Source organism: Drosophila ananassae, chromosome XL, assembly GCF_017639315.1.
Source record: "Drosophila ananassae strain 14024-0371.13 chromosome XL, ASM1763931v2, whole genome shotgun sequence".
NCBI classification, from domain to species: domain Eukaryota; kingdom Metazoa; phylum Arthropoda; class Insecta; order Diptera; family Drosophilidae; genus Drosophila; species Drosophila ananassae.
The window spans coordinates 4179103-4196589 of NC_057931.1; the positions used below are offsets into that span (position 1 = coordinate 4179103).

The following is a 17487-nucleotide window of genomic DNA, read 5'->3' on the forward strand; positions in this document are numbered from 1 at the left end:
AACACACGCACAGATCTCCTAGCTAGTGTACACAAATAAATTCACACACCAACAGTCACACGCATATGGCGACGAATGCCTTCCGGCGTTTGTCTCTGACTGTAAAATATTTGATGGGCATTGCCACCTCCCTTCCCCCTTCTATAGTGGGCGTGGCGTGAGAGAAACGGACTCACGACCGGAAACGGAAATGAAATGGTTCGTTTAAATTTTTCGGTCTCTCTACCCATGGTCCATGGGCCATCATGGCCAGTGATAATAAATTTAAATGTCGGGGAATGTGCCGGGAAAAAACATGAAATGCACATAGATAGATAGATACTTTCGTATATATATCCATTCTTCTCTGGGAGGATTAGAAATGAATTTGTGGGCAGGCTGTGGGCGCAAGGACATAAATTAGTTGAAATTCATTTGGCCATAAACATTGGAGGGAAGCGCACACAAAAAAGAATCATAAAAGTAGATGTCTGGCTTTTGGGTTTTCTATCAAAATTTGTATTAAAATATAGTATTTTTTCTCCTTACCAACCTCTTTAAATCTCCTTAAATATATCCTTTCTTTTAAGCCTTCTTTAATCCTTAAAACTCCTTAAATAAATCCCTCAAAAAATATCCCTTTCACGAAGACATCTCTTTGAAACTTCCATCGAACTAAAGTATGTGGCATCTGGGATGGTAGGATTGCAGGATTTGCAGCCTGGTCTGGTCTGGCCTGGCAGGATGGCAGTATGGCAGGATGGCAGGATAGCAGCCTGGCAGGATTGCATTCTGATGCCCTCGTAACCAGAACAACAATACAATGCCATCCAAATTGCAGCGCCAAGTGGTGTTAATTATGGACCCCCGTGCCAGCGAGAAGAGGTATGAGATTGCCAAATATGGGTTTTAAGGTGGTTTTTCAGAGACAGATGGGCGTGGCATCAGCATCAACATCAGCATCATAAGAGCCACCTTGGCACCACCACTGCCATTGCCATCCAAACACTTTCGCAAATGTCATTAAAATGGCTCGACGACCCACGAACGGGGGCGGCCAGGCCTCCTGGCCTCCTGGCCTCCACCCATCTAGACCACAGACATTTGATTTGACACTCTCGCATAGCTATTTTCCGTCTTCACATTTCGCGTGCCACGCCTACACCTCCTCACCAACGCCCATATTTCACCACAGAGTTGGCACTCAATTTTCACGCTCGGAAAAGTGATTTTTCGAGGGAAGCAGGGGAGTGAGAAATAATGAAAGGGTGGAGAGGGTTGGCTGATGGGTTGATTGAAATATTCCAAATATTCCAAGAGTTCAATGATTGTGACACAAAACGAGGTCACAATCGATTGAAATTTTGCCAGAATCCGATTCCGATACAGAATCCGATTCTGGATAGCGATTTAGGCTGATATTTTGCTGTCAGCCTTAGTTCTAGGCTGCTCTAAATTTGCTAATTGCTTTGGCAACAACATTTTTGTTCAGAAACCCGATGAGAATCGGCCAAGCAATTAGCAAAATGACAAATACCGAATACTGAACACCGAAATGCCGCAGTTGAAACTTAAGCTGCTTAAAATGTATGCAACATGCCTCATAAAAATGTCCTTTCGCCCCCAAAACAGGGATACAGGGTGTGATTTTTAATTAGAATTACAAAGAACAGGGATTTTCCCAACATTTAATCCATTTTTTAGTTTCTATTTAATAGATAGTTTGTTTAGGAATTGAAAACCTAACAAAAAACCAGAAAATACATTGACCTGGCAACCCTGTTTTCCAATAAATTAATGCACAAGTGTGGCTTTGTCAGTTTGGTGTTTCGGTTTGGACGCGTTTATTTGCTCGGAAACTGTTGCCAACAGTTCCAGCCATTTTTTAATACCCTGTTCTGTCTCCCTCATGGGGTATATTGTTTGTTAGTATTTTGGGGCAGTATATACCAGGTTTTTGGTATTTTTTCTTTAATGAAAAGTGCCGGGTATTTATTGTGATTCTTCTGAGCTATTTATTTGGGAATTTTGTTTTTTAAAGTACCCGCTATGTATAGTTTCAATTCTTGTTGGTATTTTTTTGGGAAATATTCAGTATTTTGTTACCAAAAGTACCGTGTCTTTATTATCAACACTTTCTTTAAAGCTCTTTGAATTGATTTTAAGAAATTTTATGCTTTGTTAAAGGGAAATACTAAGTATTTTTAGTATTTTAGTAACAAAGTACCGGGTATTTATAGTCTAAATTCCTAGGGGTATTTTTTAGAGGGTTTATGATTCTGTAAAGACAATCTTGTTATCTAAAGTACCGGGTATTTGTTGTCAGAATATTATCAAGAATGTTTGTGATTCTTTAAAGCAATATTTTTACCCAAAGTACCTGGTATTTATAGCCTGAACTCTTTGAATTATTATTCAGAAAGTATATGATTCTGTACTGCTTTTTCTTGTAGTTCTTTGAGCTATTTCCCCCACAAAGTATATGAGTTCTTGAAGAAAAGTACCAATTACTTGTAGTATTTTAATACCAAAGTACCGGGTATGCATAGTTGCCACTCCTAACTACAAATCCCCAATTTTTTCAGTGGGGCATTTGTCTTTTTTCTCTAGTCTCTGAAATAAATCTACGCATTTTGTTGCACACACAAGTGGAAGCCACACGGACACGTGGTTAGTGCCATGTTAGCCTTAATCCTTGCCTCCCATATATGCACATGTATTTGTGTGGGTGTACTACACACATAGGTGTGTGTGTGTGTGACGCTTAAGCACTTAAGCGCATTTCCATAGATTTTAATGCGATTTCGTTTTCAACGCTCATTTGCATGCGACCAATTGCCAGTGTTGTTTGTTATTTTTTGTGTCCTGCTTAGTCCTGCCTCGTCCTGTTCGTCCTGCTCCTGCTGTTGTTGTCATTATTAAGTTAAGCAGTCTGTTTGCCAATTGATTGCATTTATTTGCTCAACTTAAACGTTTCGAAATTGGCTTAGTTAGCATTTTGGCATTTTCCTGAAAGTCACATAGCCACAAAGCCGTTTCAAGTTTGTGGCTTTTTTTTGTTCAAATATTCCACCAAAAAAAACAGGATAAATAATACTTTAGATTGCAACATATTATAGCCCTGTCAGGGTGATAAAAATCGGATGGTGAAAGTGCCAGGCAGCAGGTGTTGCAGTTGCAGTTGCAAAGTGGCTGCAGGAAGCTTCTCCTTCGTCTAACTTAAGGCTCTTCCAAGACACTTGCATATTGATTTGATGGAATTTCCCACTCTACTCTCCCCCCTATAAGAAACTGTCTAATTTTAGTGTGCCGAAGCTGCCCCCCGGGAGGGGCAAGAGGCAAGTGCTGAGATGTTGCACAGCCTGTCAGTGGGCCTCCGTAACAAGGTTAAGTTGAATGGAAACTAATTTGCATGGCACGTGACTGTACCCAGGGCGCTGACAGTGTTGCCAGAGTTGCCCTCGTTGTGTTTGTTTGCAATTAACTCGGCCATTGTTGTCGACATTGTTGCAATTGCTGCTGCATCAGCCCCCAAGCAAAATGCACAAGAAAGAGTGCATTAATTAATTAAATTATAAAAAATAAGTCTTTTTTATATGATTTTCCAACACTGTTTTTCTACAATTCTCCTGTTTTTTGGTATTAAAATATTTCCCTTGCTTTTTGGTCTATTTTTTTTTTATAGGTATTTTTTTTGAGTGCCTTCTGTCAGCCGTACTTATTTTATTTGCTAATTGCAACACTCAAGCCAGACCGTCGTGCAGCGGACGACAAGTGCTCGACAAGTTTGTTGCTGAGAGACAAGAGACAACGGCAGTCATTCAGATATATATATATAGAGCAATACTATATAGATATCAAGGGATATATATATTCCCTACTGTATAGTATATGGCAGAAGGACGAGGCTGGCCACGACAGGCTCTGGCCAAACAAATTAAAACTGAGGCATCTTGGTAGCATCTTGAAAGTCAAACTTTCTTGTCATTAGAATAATGGATTTTTTTTTTCTACTAATTCCTCACAAAAAAACAAGACAAGATTAATTTTTAATCAAATTTCTACTAAAAAATCATAGTTATGTTTTTAATTTTTATTTTCAAAAAGTAATTCATTTTCAGCTCACTTAGTTTTTGGCATTTTCAGCATTTTTACACTTTCCAGTCGCCACTTGGCCTGCATAAAGGATATACGAAAGGATAAAGGCTTAAAGCGAGGGGGGACTAAAGAGGAAGAAGAAAAAAATGGGAGGTGGTAAACAGAAAACAAGGGCTTGCCGTGGGCGTGGCATTAACCCAAAAAGCCAAAGTACGGCGACGTTTGTTTTCCGCAGGACCCTCCTCGAGTTGGAGAGTTTTGAGAGAAAATTGCTAGCGAGGTGAAGAAAAGCCGAGCGGCTTAAGTGCGTGGCGCCATGCCCTTTTGCCCCTCTGCCCCTTGGCCACGCCCCCCCCCCAAGGAAAACTCATTGCTGTGCTTATTATTTTCCAAAAAGGAAATGAAGTTTTCCCAGACTCGAGACTCAAGACTCGAGCCGGTTGTAAGCGCCAGGCTTACAGATCACTCAATGGCCAGAGCATAATGTAATGCAAATTTATGAAGATGAAAGACTTCGGCCACAAAAGGGAAATATTTCCAAAGAATAAGGGAAATATTTGTGAAGCTGTGAAAGCAGGTTATTGAAAGAAAAGAGGGACTCTTATTAATAATGTCTTGAGGTGGGAAAATACTGTTTATACCAACGTATAAGGTTGATACTAATTAATACTAAGAGAGAAAATACTGTTTTTTTAAGACCTAAGATTAGGGAGGACTAGGATGGGAACATCCTTTCATCATCCATACTCTCATGCTTAAAATATTAAAATACTAATAATACCAAGTACCAATATATATACTGGTTTTCCTGTTGATTTAAAATACTATTTTAAAGAGTATAAAATTATTTAATAAAAAATCAAAAACAATTCTAGCATAAAATTAAAAAATAACAAAAAGAGATCATAAAAAGACACGTTTATGATTATAATTGGCAATTAAGTCGGCATTTGGTTGACAGAGAAACAAAATGAATAAAAGACAAACAAAAAAGCCAACACTAATGACTGATTTATGTATTTTTTTTGGATTCAACATTTTGTTGAATGTTTTGAGAAAGATTAGACCGCTGTCAGAAGTTGAAACCGGAATGTCAGTCATTCTGACAGGCTGTCCCAAAACAAAAAAAATAAAGAGGAGAAGTAGAGCGTGGGAGGTCCTGTATCCTGTAGGACATTAAGGATTCATGCTTCATTCGACATATCGATAACTGGCACTTAAATGCAAGCAAACCATACATAATAAAGCAGGTTGATGGAAAATCCCAGCAACGCCCACTGCCCCACCGGCCAGGCCATACATTATTATTTAATAATCGAGTCCTTGGATTAAGGATTAAAGATCTTAAGGGCCAAGTAGGCCATTGTGTGCATAAGCACATTCATAAATTGTTCAGACCAATTACATTCCCTTAGTCCCTCAGTTTCCACACAGTTGGGGGTCCCATTGCGAGTTGTAAAGACACAAGATACATACTATCGTATCGTATCGCATATAGGTTTACTGTTAAATCTATAATGGCCATATTACGCAATCAAGCAACGCATCCTTTGGGAATCTCTCTCCCTCTCACTCTCTCTGTTTTTTTTTACTGGCAAATTGTCAGTCCTTGGGGGAATTCCATCGCATCGCATCGCATCTCATCTGTCAAGCCTGCAACTTGTGCGTGGCACGACACTCACTCTGATAAATTAACGAAATTGAGCTGCCCGTTTGTGTTTTTTTGTTGTTTTTTATCCGACTCTTTCATAAATATTAAATTTTAATTAATTGATTGCCATTAAAGAGCTTCCCAGTAACGTGTTTCACGCACGATCTACCTCTAAGTCCATTAAACTGGTTATATTTTTTTTGATTCATCGATTAAATTAGTCAATTAGCATAATTTATTGTTTATTTTATGATGCTTTTATCTTTTTTAAAGGATTTTAAGGGTTTTAAAGGATTAAAGAAGTCAGCATAAGGGGATTTAAAGGGAGAGAAAGTATTGAAAGGGCTTTTGAAACTAGTATTTTTTGTCTTTATAGTTTCCGCTCACGCTCTCATTACTAATTCTCACGTGAGTCACGCAGTATATAGGTTTAGGTCTACAGAATCGTTTGATTTTATTTTCATATTTAGTTATAAATTAGTTTTAAGTAATATATGAGAGATATGAGAGATAATAAACCTTTAGTTTTAGTCTCGATAGTTTTATTTCACGCTTTCATCTCTAGATCTCACGTGATTCAAGCACAATATACCTTCTAGACCCCTATATAGTTTCTATTTTATTGGTTTCTTGTCTACATAAGTGTTAACTAAACAATAAACTCACTTTACAGACACTTTTCTGGTTAAAAGCCAAAAATACAAGACACGATAGTTGCCATCACTAGATGCGAATTAAATCAGAAATTGAATTGGCAATGCCGTTGGCAAATAATCGTAAATAATCGTAAATAACTGTTGAATGAGCAGCTGCAAGTGGCACAGTCAGTGCAACAAAATGGCGTCAACTGTCATTTCCGGTTGTCAAAGCGAAAAAAGCAATATGGCGTCACTCGCCAACTCGACTGGTTCCTGGACACAGTCGGCAGTCGGCAATCGGTCCTGAAACCTAGGTCCTTTGATTAACTGCCGTCAGGGGGGGGGGCAGTGGCAAGTGGAGTGGCAAAAAACCACAGGCGGTGGCAGTAACACACACACACTCATAAACAAACATTTTAAAGCAAACACACACATATAGTGTGTGTGTGTTCTGTGCGGCATTTTAATTCGCTTGCCGCACATTAAATCAATTAATTTATGTGCATAACTTGATACATTCTATTAAATGCGATTAAATGCTTAAACAAAATGCATAATTGATTAATTGCATTTGCCGCCAATGATGGAATATCTTTCAATTTTCCAATTTCCATCTACAGGCCATCCACACCACGATTTATGGCCTCTATTAAAGTGAGTGAATGCCATTATCCAATGGTCGAATATTGATATTTTTCCTCTTTTTTTCTACAGAATTGTAATGAAATTGTTGGCCTAGTTTCTTTCGAGAAGAGCATTTCGCATTTCGCATTTGAATTGCATATGAATCCTGGCCTGAAAGTTGAGCTGGAAGTACATATTTCGTATGCAAAGCCCCCTTCTGACAGCAAAAGAAAAAAATCCCCTTTTTTAAATGAGTTCTGTTCTCTGTCTCTAATATTTTCTCATCACAATCTCACCATTTTTTATCTTTTTAAATGTTAAACTCTTCATGAATTATATATTTAGAGAGTGAACTGACAGGTTTGGTTTCTTGCTTGATAAATATTTAATTTTTCAATTATGCAACAACAACCGCAAATGATAAATTTCAAATGTCAGTACGACCGCAACTCCTCCTCCCTTAGAAAACCCTCGACGAAAAGGTACTCTCCAAAATCTGGGTCGTACAAATATGTCTCAAGCATGGAGCTCTTTTTTTTTTTATTTTGTCTCTGAATAATTTAAGTGCATCATAAAAACCTCACACAAATTACTAAAAATTGACCGCCCTTAAAACGACACTAACACTAGGGGGTGCTGCCATATACATATACTATAAAATACAATTTAAATATTTAATTGCCAACACAATTTAAAATCGTGTTAAGGCAAAAGGCAAAGTAAAAAGTCATAAAAAAGAGGAAATGTTGCCAGATACTCTTAGTCGGGGTAGGGTTCTACATGATTTCTGTTTGAAACTGATTATGATTTTAATATTTTATGAAAAGGGTTTTATTTTTTGTTATTATGGAAGAACAGTATAGAAAGTCTGCTCCATTTATATTGTCATTATTACTCCTGATATCATTCCCCCATAGTTGTTTTTTTTCTCACAAAAAGAAAATTTTAAATTCATCATTAATGACATTATATTTTCACCTAGTTTTTTCTCCATTCCACCATTTATTTTTTTTAGCTTCTACTGTTGGGTACAAAAATAATAATAAAAAAAAAAAAAGCTATTGCATAACAACAGGCGCCCAGACTACTGACCTCGGGCTATGGACGGAAGTGTGCTGGAAGTGGGGGAGCTGCAAAGTTAATGAGCATTTTTTAATGCAAATCATTTGCCCGGGGCTCCACTTTATTCATAAACGGATATATACCACATATAAAGATATACAGATATACAGATACATATATGTATATATCATACATATATAATCGCGGCTATGACGGCATGGCGTGTTAATTGTCTCCTCCGGCGGCTTTGGCAGCGTTTTGTTGCTCCACCGCCTCTAGGGGGGCATGGCATGCAACAATATTCTTTACTGTATACTGTATACTGTACACAATATGCCACATACAAAGCGTAATCAAATGATTGCCAGCTGTTGGTTGTTAGTTTTTCACCCAACCACCCAACCACCCACTCGCCCCATATCCCTTGACTTGCACTTGAAAAAATGCAATTTTAATTTTTTAATTTTTATAAACAGAAGCATGCTTTAGTTTTATCCTAGAAGAGGTGTACTTTGTTTTTAGTTATAGTTTTTTAAAATTCTTAGAGGCATTTAAAAATTGTGCTGTTTTTTTAAGTTTTCATCAATTTCATCTACAATTATTTTAATTTTCCCTCTATTTTCGCAAAAATTCCTGAGAAAATTCCCTAATATTTCCCAGTGTAGTCCGCTAAAAAACCGCTATTCTCAGCTTTGCCTCTCAGCGCGCATATTCATTTAAATTTCAATTTATACGCCACTCCCAGGGCATGTGTGTCTGCCAGCCAGCCCGCCAGTCTGTCTATCTATGTGTGTATGTGGATGTGAAACTGGGCTTATAGAGTTAAGTGTTAACAACAGTCCCCCTGACAACGTCCCAAAGCCAGAATGCCAGGATGGCAGGATGCAGGACTCGTAAATGCTCATCACTGGGACTAACCGGCGAATGTTCGTAATAAGATATGAAAATACGCTGGAGCTGCATCTCCTTCTGCCAGTTGGAAGTTGCAGTTAATGTTGTGTGCATTTCAGTTGGTTAAGCTAAGTACCGTTTGCTATTCATGGCCATGTCTGGCAAGGAGAAGCCAATAAGAAAACCAATATAAGCCACAAGGATGTGGAATCTGTATAACAAAGTAATATTCTATCCATTTTGCTTGAAAAAAAAAAGATAGAAAAAGAGAAACAATCAAAAAAATCGATAGCCATTCTGGAATTTAACAGGATTACAATTTCAAAACACTTGTAATCGACAATAAAAAGTAATTTCGAAACAGGGAAGCAATCTAACAATCTAAAGTCAAATGGACTTTGGCCCCAAAAAATCAGCCAGAATCCAATTAGAAGATGAAATCCAAACAAAAATGGAAAAACGGAAAAAGGACACACATTGTAATAATATTAATTCAACAGTCCTGGCAGGGACCAATCTCAGTATAGGAGGTAAGAGGCAAAAAAGGAGAAGCAAAGAACAGAGACAAATTTCAATTAAATTGTTGCAATAACAACAGTTTTGTGGCAAAGGAAATTAAAGGACAAACACGTGTGAATGCCAGCAATGCCGTCTCCATCTCGCTCTGGCTCCCAACAATTGACAGAAACACACATAAAAGCTTTTAAATCTTAATAAATCTTGCATACAATTTAAAAAACAAAAACTCACACACACACAAATATATAAAAATGAAATAAAAAAAGGCCAAAAGGCAAGGGAAATAAAGCAACAGTCGTGGAGGAACTTTCGGGCTATATTCTTCCGCTTTGGCAGCTACCTTCCTTCTTCTCTTTTTATTTTCTGTTTTTATTTTTTTTTTGGCAACCGTCATGGCAGCTGAAGTTGACACGGAACGGGGATCTCCTCCGTCTCTGAATCAGAATCAGAATCTGAATCTGAATCCGAATCCTCCACACAAAAAAAAAAAAAGGGAAATGGGGGCCGTGGGGGGCAAGTCAAAGACATCACGGTTGCATTCTTCTTCTGTCACAGCTTGGTTACTCGCTGCACTGAGAGAAAAGTGTTCAAGGTTTCATTTATTTATAAATATTTTAGGGAGAAAGTTTGAGGAAAAAGATGGTATATCTTTATACCTCATACTCTCAGAGTTTATATCCTAAAAACGATATTTTTGAAGAGTTTTTTGAAATCATTTATATTCTTAACTATTTTAAAGATCGAAATACATCTATTAAAAAAAATTCAGACAAATCTGATGATTTTAAGCAGAGTTATTAGAGTTTAATTTGACTGTTGGAACCTTTAAACATTGGAACCTTTGCAACTAGAGCCTGGAAGTATGCAACAATATATATTTTATGTATTCTATTAGAAAAGCAAGTTTAATTTGGAGTTATTAGTTACTTTCTATTGGAACAAAGGAGGAAAGTCGAGTTAAAAATATATCTCTCTTATACTATCTATTGTATTTTAGTGTCTGGTTTTGAAAAAAGTCCCTACAAAATATCCCAAATGACTGACTCCATTGAAAACTATCCTTTGAAAGCCCTTGAGAAATAGTTATTCTTAAGAGTATCTCTAAAAACAAAATCCCTGGGAAAGTTTCTCGCAGTACGTAAGTGTATATAAGCCCCCTGGTCGTGTGTCTCTGGTATCGCTTCACCTGGGCAACATCTCGTAAATGTTGAACTGTATCTTGGGTATTTTCCGTCCTGACTTTGCCGCAAATAACAAACAGAAGACAGCACACACAGAACTACACCAGAGCAGAGGAGAGTCTACAACCTTTAGATGTTTTGCAGCGAAAATGCTTGGACTCATCAGCGCGTATATAAATAAAATTTATATAAAATTTGAAATTTGAAAAAATAAATAAAATTTGAAATTTTATGCAATTTTTAAGGTTGAAATCTCAATAGGGTGAGTGAGATGGATGGTGGGAGGGATGGATGGGATGGGTGGGAAAAAGTTGACGTGAATATTTTGTTGCCTGCTTTTGGGCGAGATGGAAATAATCCTTCGCCACGAGGTAAACAAACTTCTCCTTATTTCGAAGAGGAAGGGGCAGCAGAGGGTGTATAATATACGAGGGTCATGTCACACACACACACTCACACACTTGTCCCTCTTATGCTTGTGTGTGTGTGTGTGTGTGAGGGGGGGGGACTGTATAAATTTCCCCCAACTAACGGCGTCACATTTTGCATAAGTGATGAGATCGATTTCCGTTGATGTGCGTGATGGAGAAGAGAGAGCAGGACAACAGTAGGGGGTAAGAGAGACAGCAAGACAAGTGGCAAGATGCAAAAGGGGAGGGGGGGAGGGAGGGGGTTAAGCCACCAATCCACCATAACAAAAAAAGAAAAACCCCCCACAAGGCCAACAAAAAAGTTGCCAAAGATTGTCAACAGTTATTGCCCGCCACACCCCCCCCCCCCCTAAAAAAAGGGGGGGATTTTTCGGTAAGGGGGGGATCTCACAATAATGCCGGCGTGTGTGCTCTTGCAATGGCGAAAATTCTGTAGCAGCTTTCTGGGCGCTGGAAAATAAGCCAAAAGTGCCATAAAATGTTTGCACTGAGTTCTCGTTAGTTTGTTGCTTTTTCTTCCTCCCTCTCACTCGCACCATCCATCTTTTGTCTCTTTCTCTTTGCCATCATCCCATCCTTTTTGCTTATTTACTTTTTTTATAAACCTCATTTATTTGGCTCGAAGTTGGAACCAAAGATCCAACTAAATTAGAATTTATTTTCTTTTCACAGAGAAGTGGTGGGAAAATAAAGGGAAATTTTTCTAGAGGACTCTATAAAGTAAAGAAATCTGAGAAAGAGATGACTCGATTGGATACCTTTTCTTGTTCCTGTTCCTGATGCCTAATTCTGTTATTTTTTATTTTCCTTACAATTAAAAATACTTTAAGAGTACCAGGTATTAGATATTTAATTTTTAAAAATTTCCCTCTATTTAAAAACCATAACAAAAGGGTCTTTAGCCTTAAAAAAAGTTAATTTATGTCCAACCTAACCCTAAGCTAACCGATTCTCTGCCATAAATATTAGAAAAAGAAGCCTTTCTTAAATTTCCCTCTATTTTAAAAAGAAAATAAAAATGTCCTAAAACCTAAAAATACATTTTATTAACATCTATTAACAACATCTTATTTATCTCCCAAGTCTTATTTAAACTAGTGCAAATTTCCCTTTAAAAAGCCTTATTTCCCTGTCTCAATTTCCCTAATAAGCTTATTAACAAATGCAGACTAATAAGTCTAATGGATGGACTTCTCATTCAAATAATTGAACAAACTGATTAGATTAGAGTGCAAAGGGCAATTAAAAAAGGACAAGAAACTCATTAAAGGTGTTAATCAAGGATATTAATAAGAATATTTTTGAGAGAAAAAAAATAGAAAAAAATTCCCAACAAAAACTGAAACTCGAAACGATTTATTTTTGGGAGAAAAAGGACTTTGTGGCCTCTCGACAAACTGTTGCTGTTGCTTGTTCCGTTTATTGTTTAATTTCAAGTGTTGCACATACATTTAACAAAAAAAAATACCAACAAATATGTGAGTATGTGAGAGAAACTTGCCACGCATTTAATATGCAACGCGGGGGCAGGAGTAGAGGGCGGGTTTTGTGCGAAAGCAGCACACATGACACATAAAAAGCAGCATGAAACTGCCCTTAACGAGCGCATAAATCTTTAACTGGCTACCCCCCCTCTTTGCTGACAAATTCCCTACTTTTTGAAAATTCCCACCCTCCTCCCCTAAAATACACACACTACTGAGTGTGTGTTGTTTGTTTGTTTTTCGGAAAATGTTGCCTTCCTCCTGACTTTTGATGGACAGGATGGGTGTATGTGTGTGTGTGTGTGTGTGTGTGGAGGGGCTACTGTGGCAGCTTTATTTGTGTTTTAATGACAACCCCCCCTTAGGAAAGTCTCTTGTAACTCGGATGGCAACAAATTTCGGGAAGGAGTTACCGGAGAGTCCTGCAAAGGCAACGACTTGATTGCCGCTTTCGGCCAATTTATTTTATTGATTTCAGTTTTGGGCACAAAACTTTGCTTTCTTCTTGTAGTTGTTGGCTTAAAAATATGATACAAGTTGGAACTACAAGGAGGGGAAATTTAAGATTTAAGATTATATTTTTTACTTTTATTTTTGGCAGATTCTAGCACTTATTCCTCAAAACTTTTCTCTAAAAAATGATTAAAATTACTGTATTCTTAAAGTCCTCTATTTAAATATCCTTTTAATAATTTTCCTTCCATTTTATTTACTTTTTGTGTAGCATACTTTTTGGCACACCATTAATTTAATATGCAGCGCAGTAATGCATGTCCATAAACACACACACACACACTTCCTACACACACTCGTTCTGAATAGGGGGGGCATGCAATTTTAAATGCTTATTTAATTGTGTTAAGTGTCATTTACACTCTTTTGCTAGCAACTCCCCCCCTGCCAGACTACCAGACTTGTCTCTGGGACTTTTGTGCGCCATTTTAGCGGCAAAAACTTTTAGCTAACATTTTAATTTATGTTCCACTTGCCACGCCCCAAAAGCCGCCTTCCTCCTCTAGCGCAAAAAGAGGGCGTGGCGTGTTGGGTTGGGTTGGAAAAAGAAACGTTCAGTTCTTGAAATTAGTTTTAGTGCCGAAAGTTGGAAAATGTCTTCATTACGCGAAGATAAACGATGCCATTCATATAAGCATACACAGAATGCACTGAGAAAAAATGGGGGTACTTGATAGTTATTTAAGTTTTTAGCTTCTAAGGGGTATTATTTTTTAGGGTTAGGTTATTGCTAAATAATAAAAAAGATTCTTTTTATGCAAAGGTTTAAGAGAAGGTTGAAAATTATAAAAAAAAACCAATAGAAGATCTATCGATAGAATCGATAGTTTGATTAACTATCGATGGTAACTAATTTAACTGCTTTTTAAGCATATTTTTCACTTTTCTAGCAAATAGTATCATATTTTAATCAATATTACCATTAAAATCAAAGAAATTCATTATAGTTTTATGAAGAATATCGATATCTTGATCAAATATCGATAGTAATGTATTGAGGCCTCTAAATTACTAACTTTATACACACAATAAGGAAAATTATTAACATTAATAACAAAATTTAATAAACTTATCGAAAAAATCGATATTTTGATACAAAATCGATATTAGCTTATGTATAAATCATTCTAATAATATTTAGAAATACTAAAATCGATTTATAATTTATATTTATAAGAAAAAAACAATAGGTTTTGAATCTATCGATATATTATTGTTTTTAAGTAAAAGTTTCCCTTTTTTACTAATTTTTTAGAGCTTGAAAATGATTTTTTAAATAGTATTTTTTATTTAAATCCAAAACCCCTGAGAAGAGAATAAAAACCCTTCATTTTGAGTCATAATCCCCCAAGAAATGGCCCTCAAATTCTTTGAGTAAACACCATTTTTCATCTCCTGTTGCTCATTTTTCCTGCCACTGTTTATTTTCCGGCTTTTCTCGGTTTTGAGTCACTGGCTTTGGCTTTTCACTAACTCATATTTCCCTTTTCTCTGTTTTTTGTTTTTTATTTTTATTTTTATTTTTTTTTTGTTAGTAATACTCCCTGGGAAAGTCTGTTTCTGTTTCTGTTTTTAGTTCTCCTTGGCCTGCTGCTCCATTTCTCCTCAAGTCCTTTCGAGTTGATTTTGGTTTTATTTTCTCTGTTTTGGGAAACTTATGGCCTCTCCTCCCACCCCCCCCCACCTCATATGACATTAATGTCAGTTGCATGTTTACGTTTTTAGGGGGTAACCCTTGGTAGCAAATCGCTCATCTGGTGGGGGGCGTTGGTAAGTTGGTAAGTGAGTGACTTATTGAAAAAGTTATGAGCTGCCTGATTGAACTTTGCATTTCGAGGGCAAAGTTCAGGGCTAAGTTCTTGGTGGCTTGGTGGCTTGTCTGCAACTGATTGTTATTATTGTTATTATTTTTCTTCTAAAAAATATTCAAAAAAAAAGAAAAGGACAAAATTTATATTCTGAAAACTGTAATTATTCAAGAAAACTGCAAATTCTTGTAGCAAAATGGTTGGGAAGTGGGCGGTCAAAGGGCATTAGGCCAGAGAGAGCCTTCCTGGCCCTCTAATTTGTTGCACCCATAAATTAAAAGGCCAAGGTAATAAATAACGGCTCATTAAACACAGACACACACACACCAACACACACACCCACAGATAGTCATGAAGGCCAAACCGGAAGAGACAGAAGCGCTAGAGAGATGGCCATAAAATGAACTTCCGTTGGCGAAACCGTTAGCCGCCCCCTTTGACCACGCCCTCTTACTATCCGCCATTGTTGTTGTAACACTCACACACTCAATTAAACAAATACCCACACACACACACACACTCACACAAAACACCTCTAATTATAAATCCTGGAAGTCTGTATTTATTTTTCCCCCTCTATTTATGCTCCTTCTCTTTCTACACCTGTCTGGCTTTCTCTTTCTTTCCTTTTTGTCCCTGTCTTGTGTAAATTTTACATTAATTAGCAATTAAAATGCGAAAATTACTTGTGTAATCAATTAAAAAGGAAGCTATGATTCAAAACTGTCACAGAAACATAAACAAAAGAAAATTATAACAAAATATATCGATAGTTATCGATAGTTTCAATTCTAAATCTCCAAATATTTAAACAAAATTAGAGATAGAACTAAATAAAAACCAATGCCAATGATTTTCATGAAAAAATATACTAAACTAATCTATAATCTAATCTATAAACTAAATCTATCGAAGATGTCGATAGTTTTATGATGATACCCATTTATTGAGTTTTTTTAGTTTTTCTCCTGGCTTTTTAATATTTTAACAAATTTAGAGGTTTACTTTAGAATCAAGAACATAAATAAACATAAAATTAATGATTTTCATGAGAAAATCAAACAATTCTATCGAAAATATCGATAGTTTTATGAAGATTGCCATAGATTCTTATTTATTTGCTTTCTTTTTAAGTCTTTCAACAAGTTTAGAGGTATTCTTTAAAGGAAAACATAATTATAGATAAAATCAAAAAAATTTCTTGAAAAACAGAAAGAAATCTATTGATTATATCGATGGTTTCAGAAAATATCAATAGTTTTTAATATTTTTTATCCTTTCAATACTCTTTTAATCTTTCTATAAGATAAAAGCTATAACTAAGAAGTTATTATAACTTAAAACAAATGGAATCACTTAATTTCCTTAGAACTATGAACACATTTATCGAAAATATCGATAGTTTTATGAAAATATCAATAGGAATTAATGTATTTGATTGTTCTTCTCCTCCCATGAACCTAATAAGACATATTACCTAAAAAATACCTTCTTACCTCGATCTGAAGGACATGGTTATATGAAAGCTCTTTTATTCCCGAAGGACACTTGCCAAACTGGCCTTTCCTCTCCTTTATTTGACATTTGTGCCAAAAACACAAGAGCCCACACTCGTACACACCTAGAGAAGGACGCACAATTTGTTGACTGGGTTTAAGCCACAACAATTGTTGACATATGCTGATGACTGTGTCCTTGTGGCCCATAAATATGCATGTCCTTTATATAAATTACTATTAATTGAGTAGATTTTCGAGAGTCCTGGCTCCAGTGGGCTCCTGGGGACAGGACAAGTCAAACAAGTGAAATGGTGTGAAATAATTTACAGTTGCCCCCAAAAATTCCAATACGATGGCCGATGGAGAGCAAGGAGCCATGAACAGGAAGGATATCCGGTTCGGGGAGTCCTCATGATAAGCAAAAACTAATTAAATGTTGTTTATGCAAAATTAAATGCAAAACCGAAAGAGATAGAGCGATTGAGATAGTCAGAGAGAGAGGGAGAATGATATCTAGGACCTTTGTCACGTTCATAATTACATAATGTATTATGCAGATTTTGCATAACAATTTGGCGAGGAAGCAAAAAAGGATACCCAGAGTAGGACCTGCAACTGCTGCTCTGCTGCCCTGCATCCTGCACCCTTCCTTACCTCGTCCTTGCTCTGGCATCCTGTCGACAGGCCAAGTACAGTGCAAAAAAAATAGCAAAAGTACTGTGCTAATGGCTGAAGCACTTCCTGCTCCATCTCTCCATTCCAAAAGTCTCAAGTCTGTAGTTGTCCTTTCCCCGCCTTTTCCTTTCCGCCAGGATACACCCACTTTCTGTTCTTATATATTTTTTTTTTTTTTTGCAAACTGGAAAACTTAACCGAGGTTAGGGTCCCCTAATGGCAGGTCAAATGGCCCAAAGGATGTAGCAGCAAGGGCCTCCCCTGGTTGTAAGCCAACTTACGTCACGTAAGGCGATGCTCTAGTTACCAGTTACTTGGATTCTGGATCCTTGAATCCTTGGCTGTTATGACCAAGTTATGAGCAGACGGCAAATGGAGTTTTCTTCGAGTTAATAAACAACTGAAGTAGCTGGCAATTGTTCGCGCCGAGATGA

At 36.9% G+C, this 17487-nt stretch overlaps 1 protein-coding gene across 3 annotated transcripts in view; it reads right to left on the bottom strand.

The window, feature by feature from the left end:
• Positions 1 to 17487, bottom strand: part of LOC6503558 (serine-rich adhesin for platelets) — an 80656-nt gene that overhangs the window by 19676 nt on the left and 43493 nt on the right. The gene's annotated exons all lie outside the window — the stretch shown is intronic.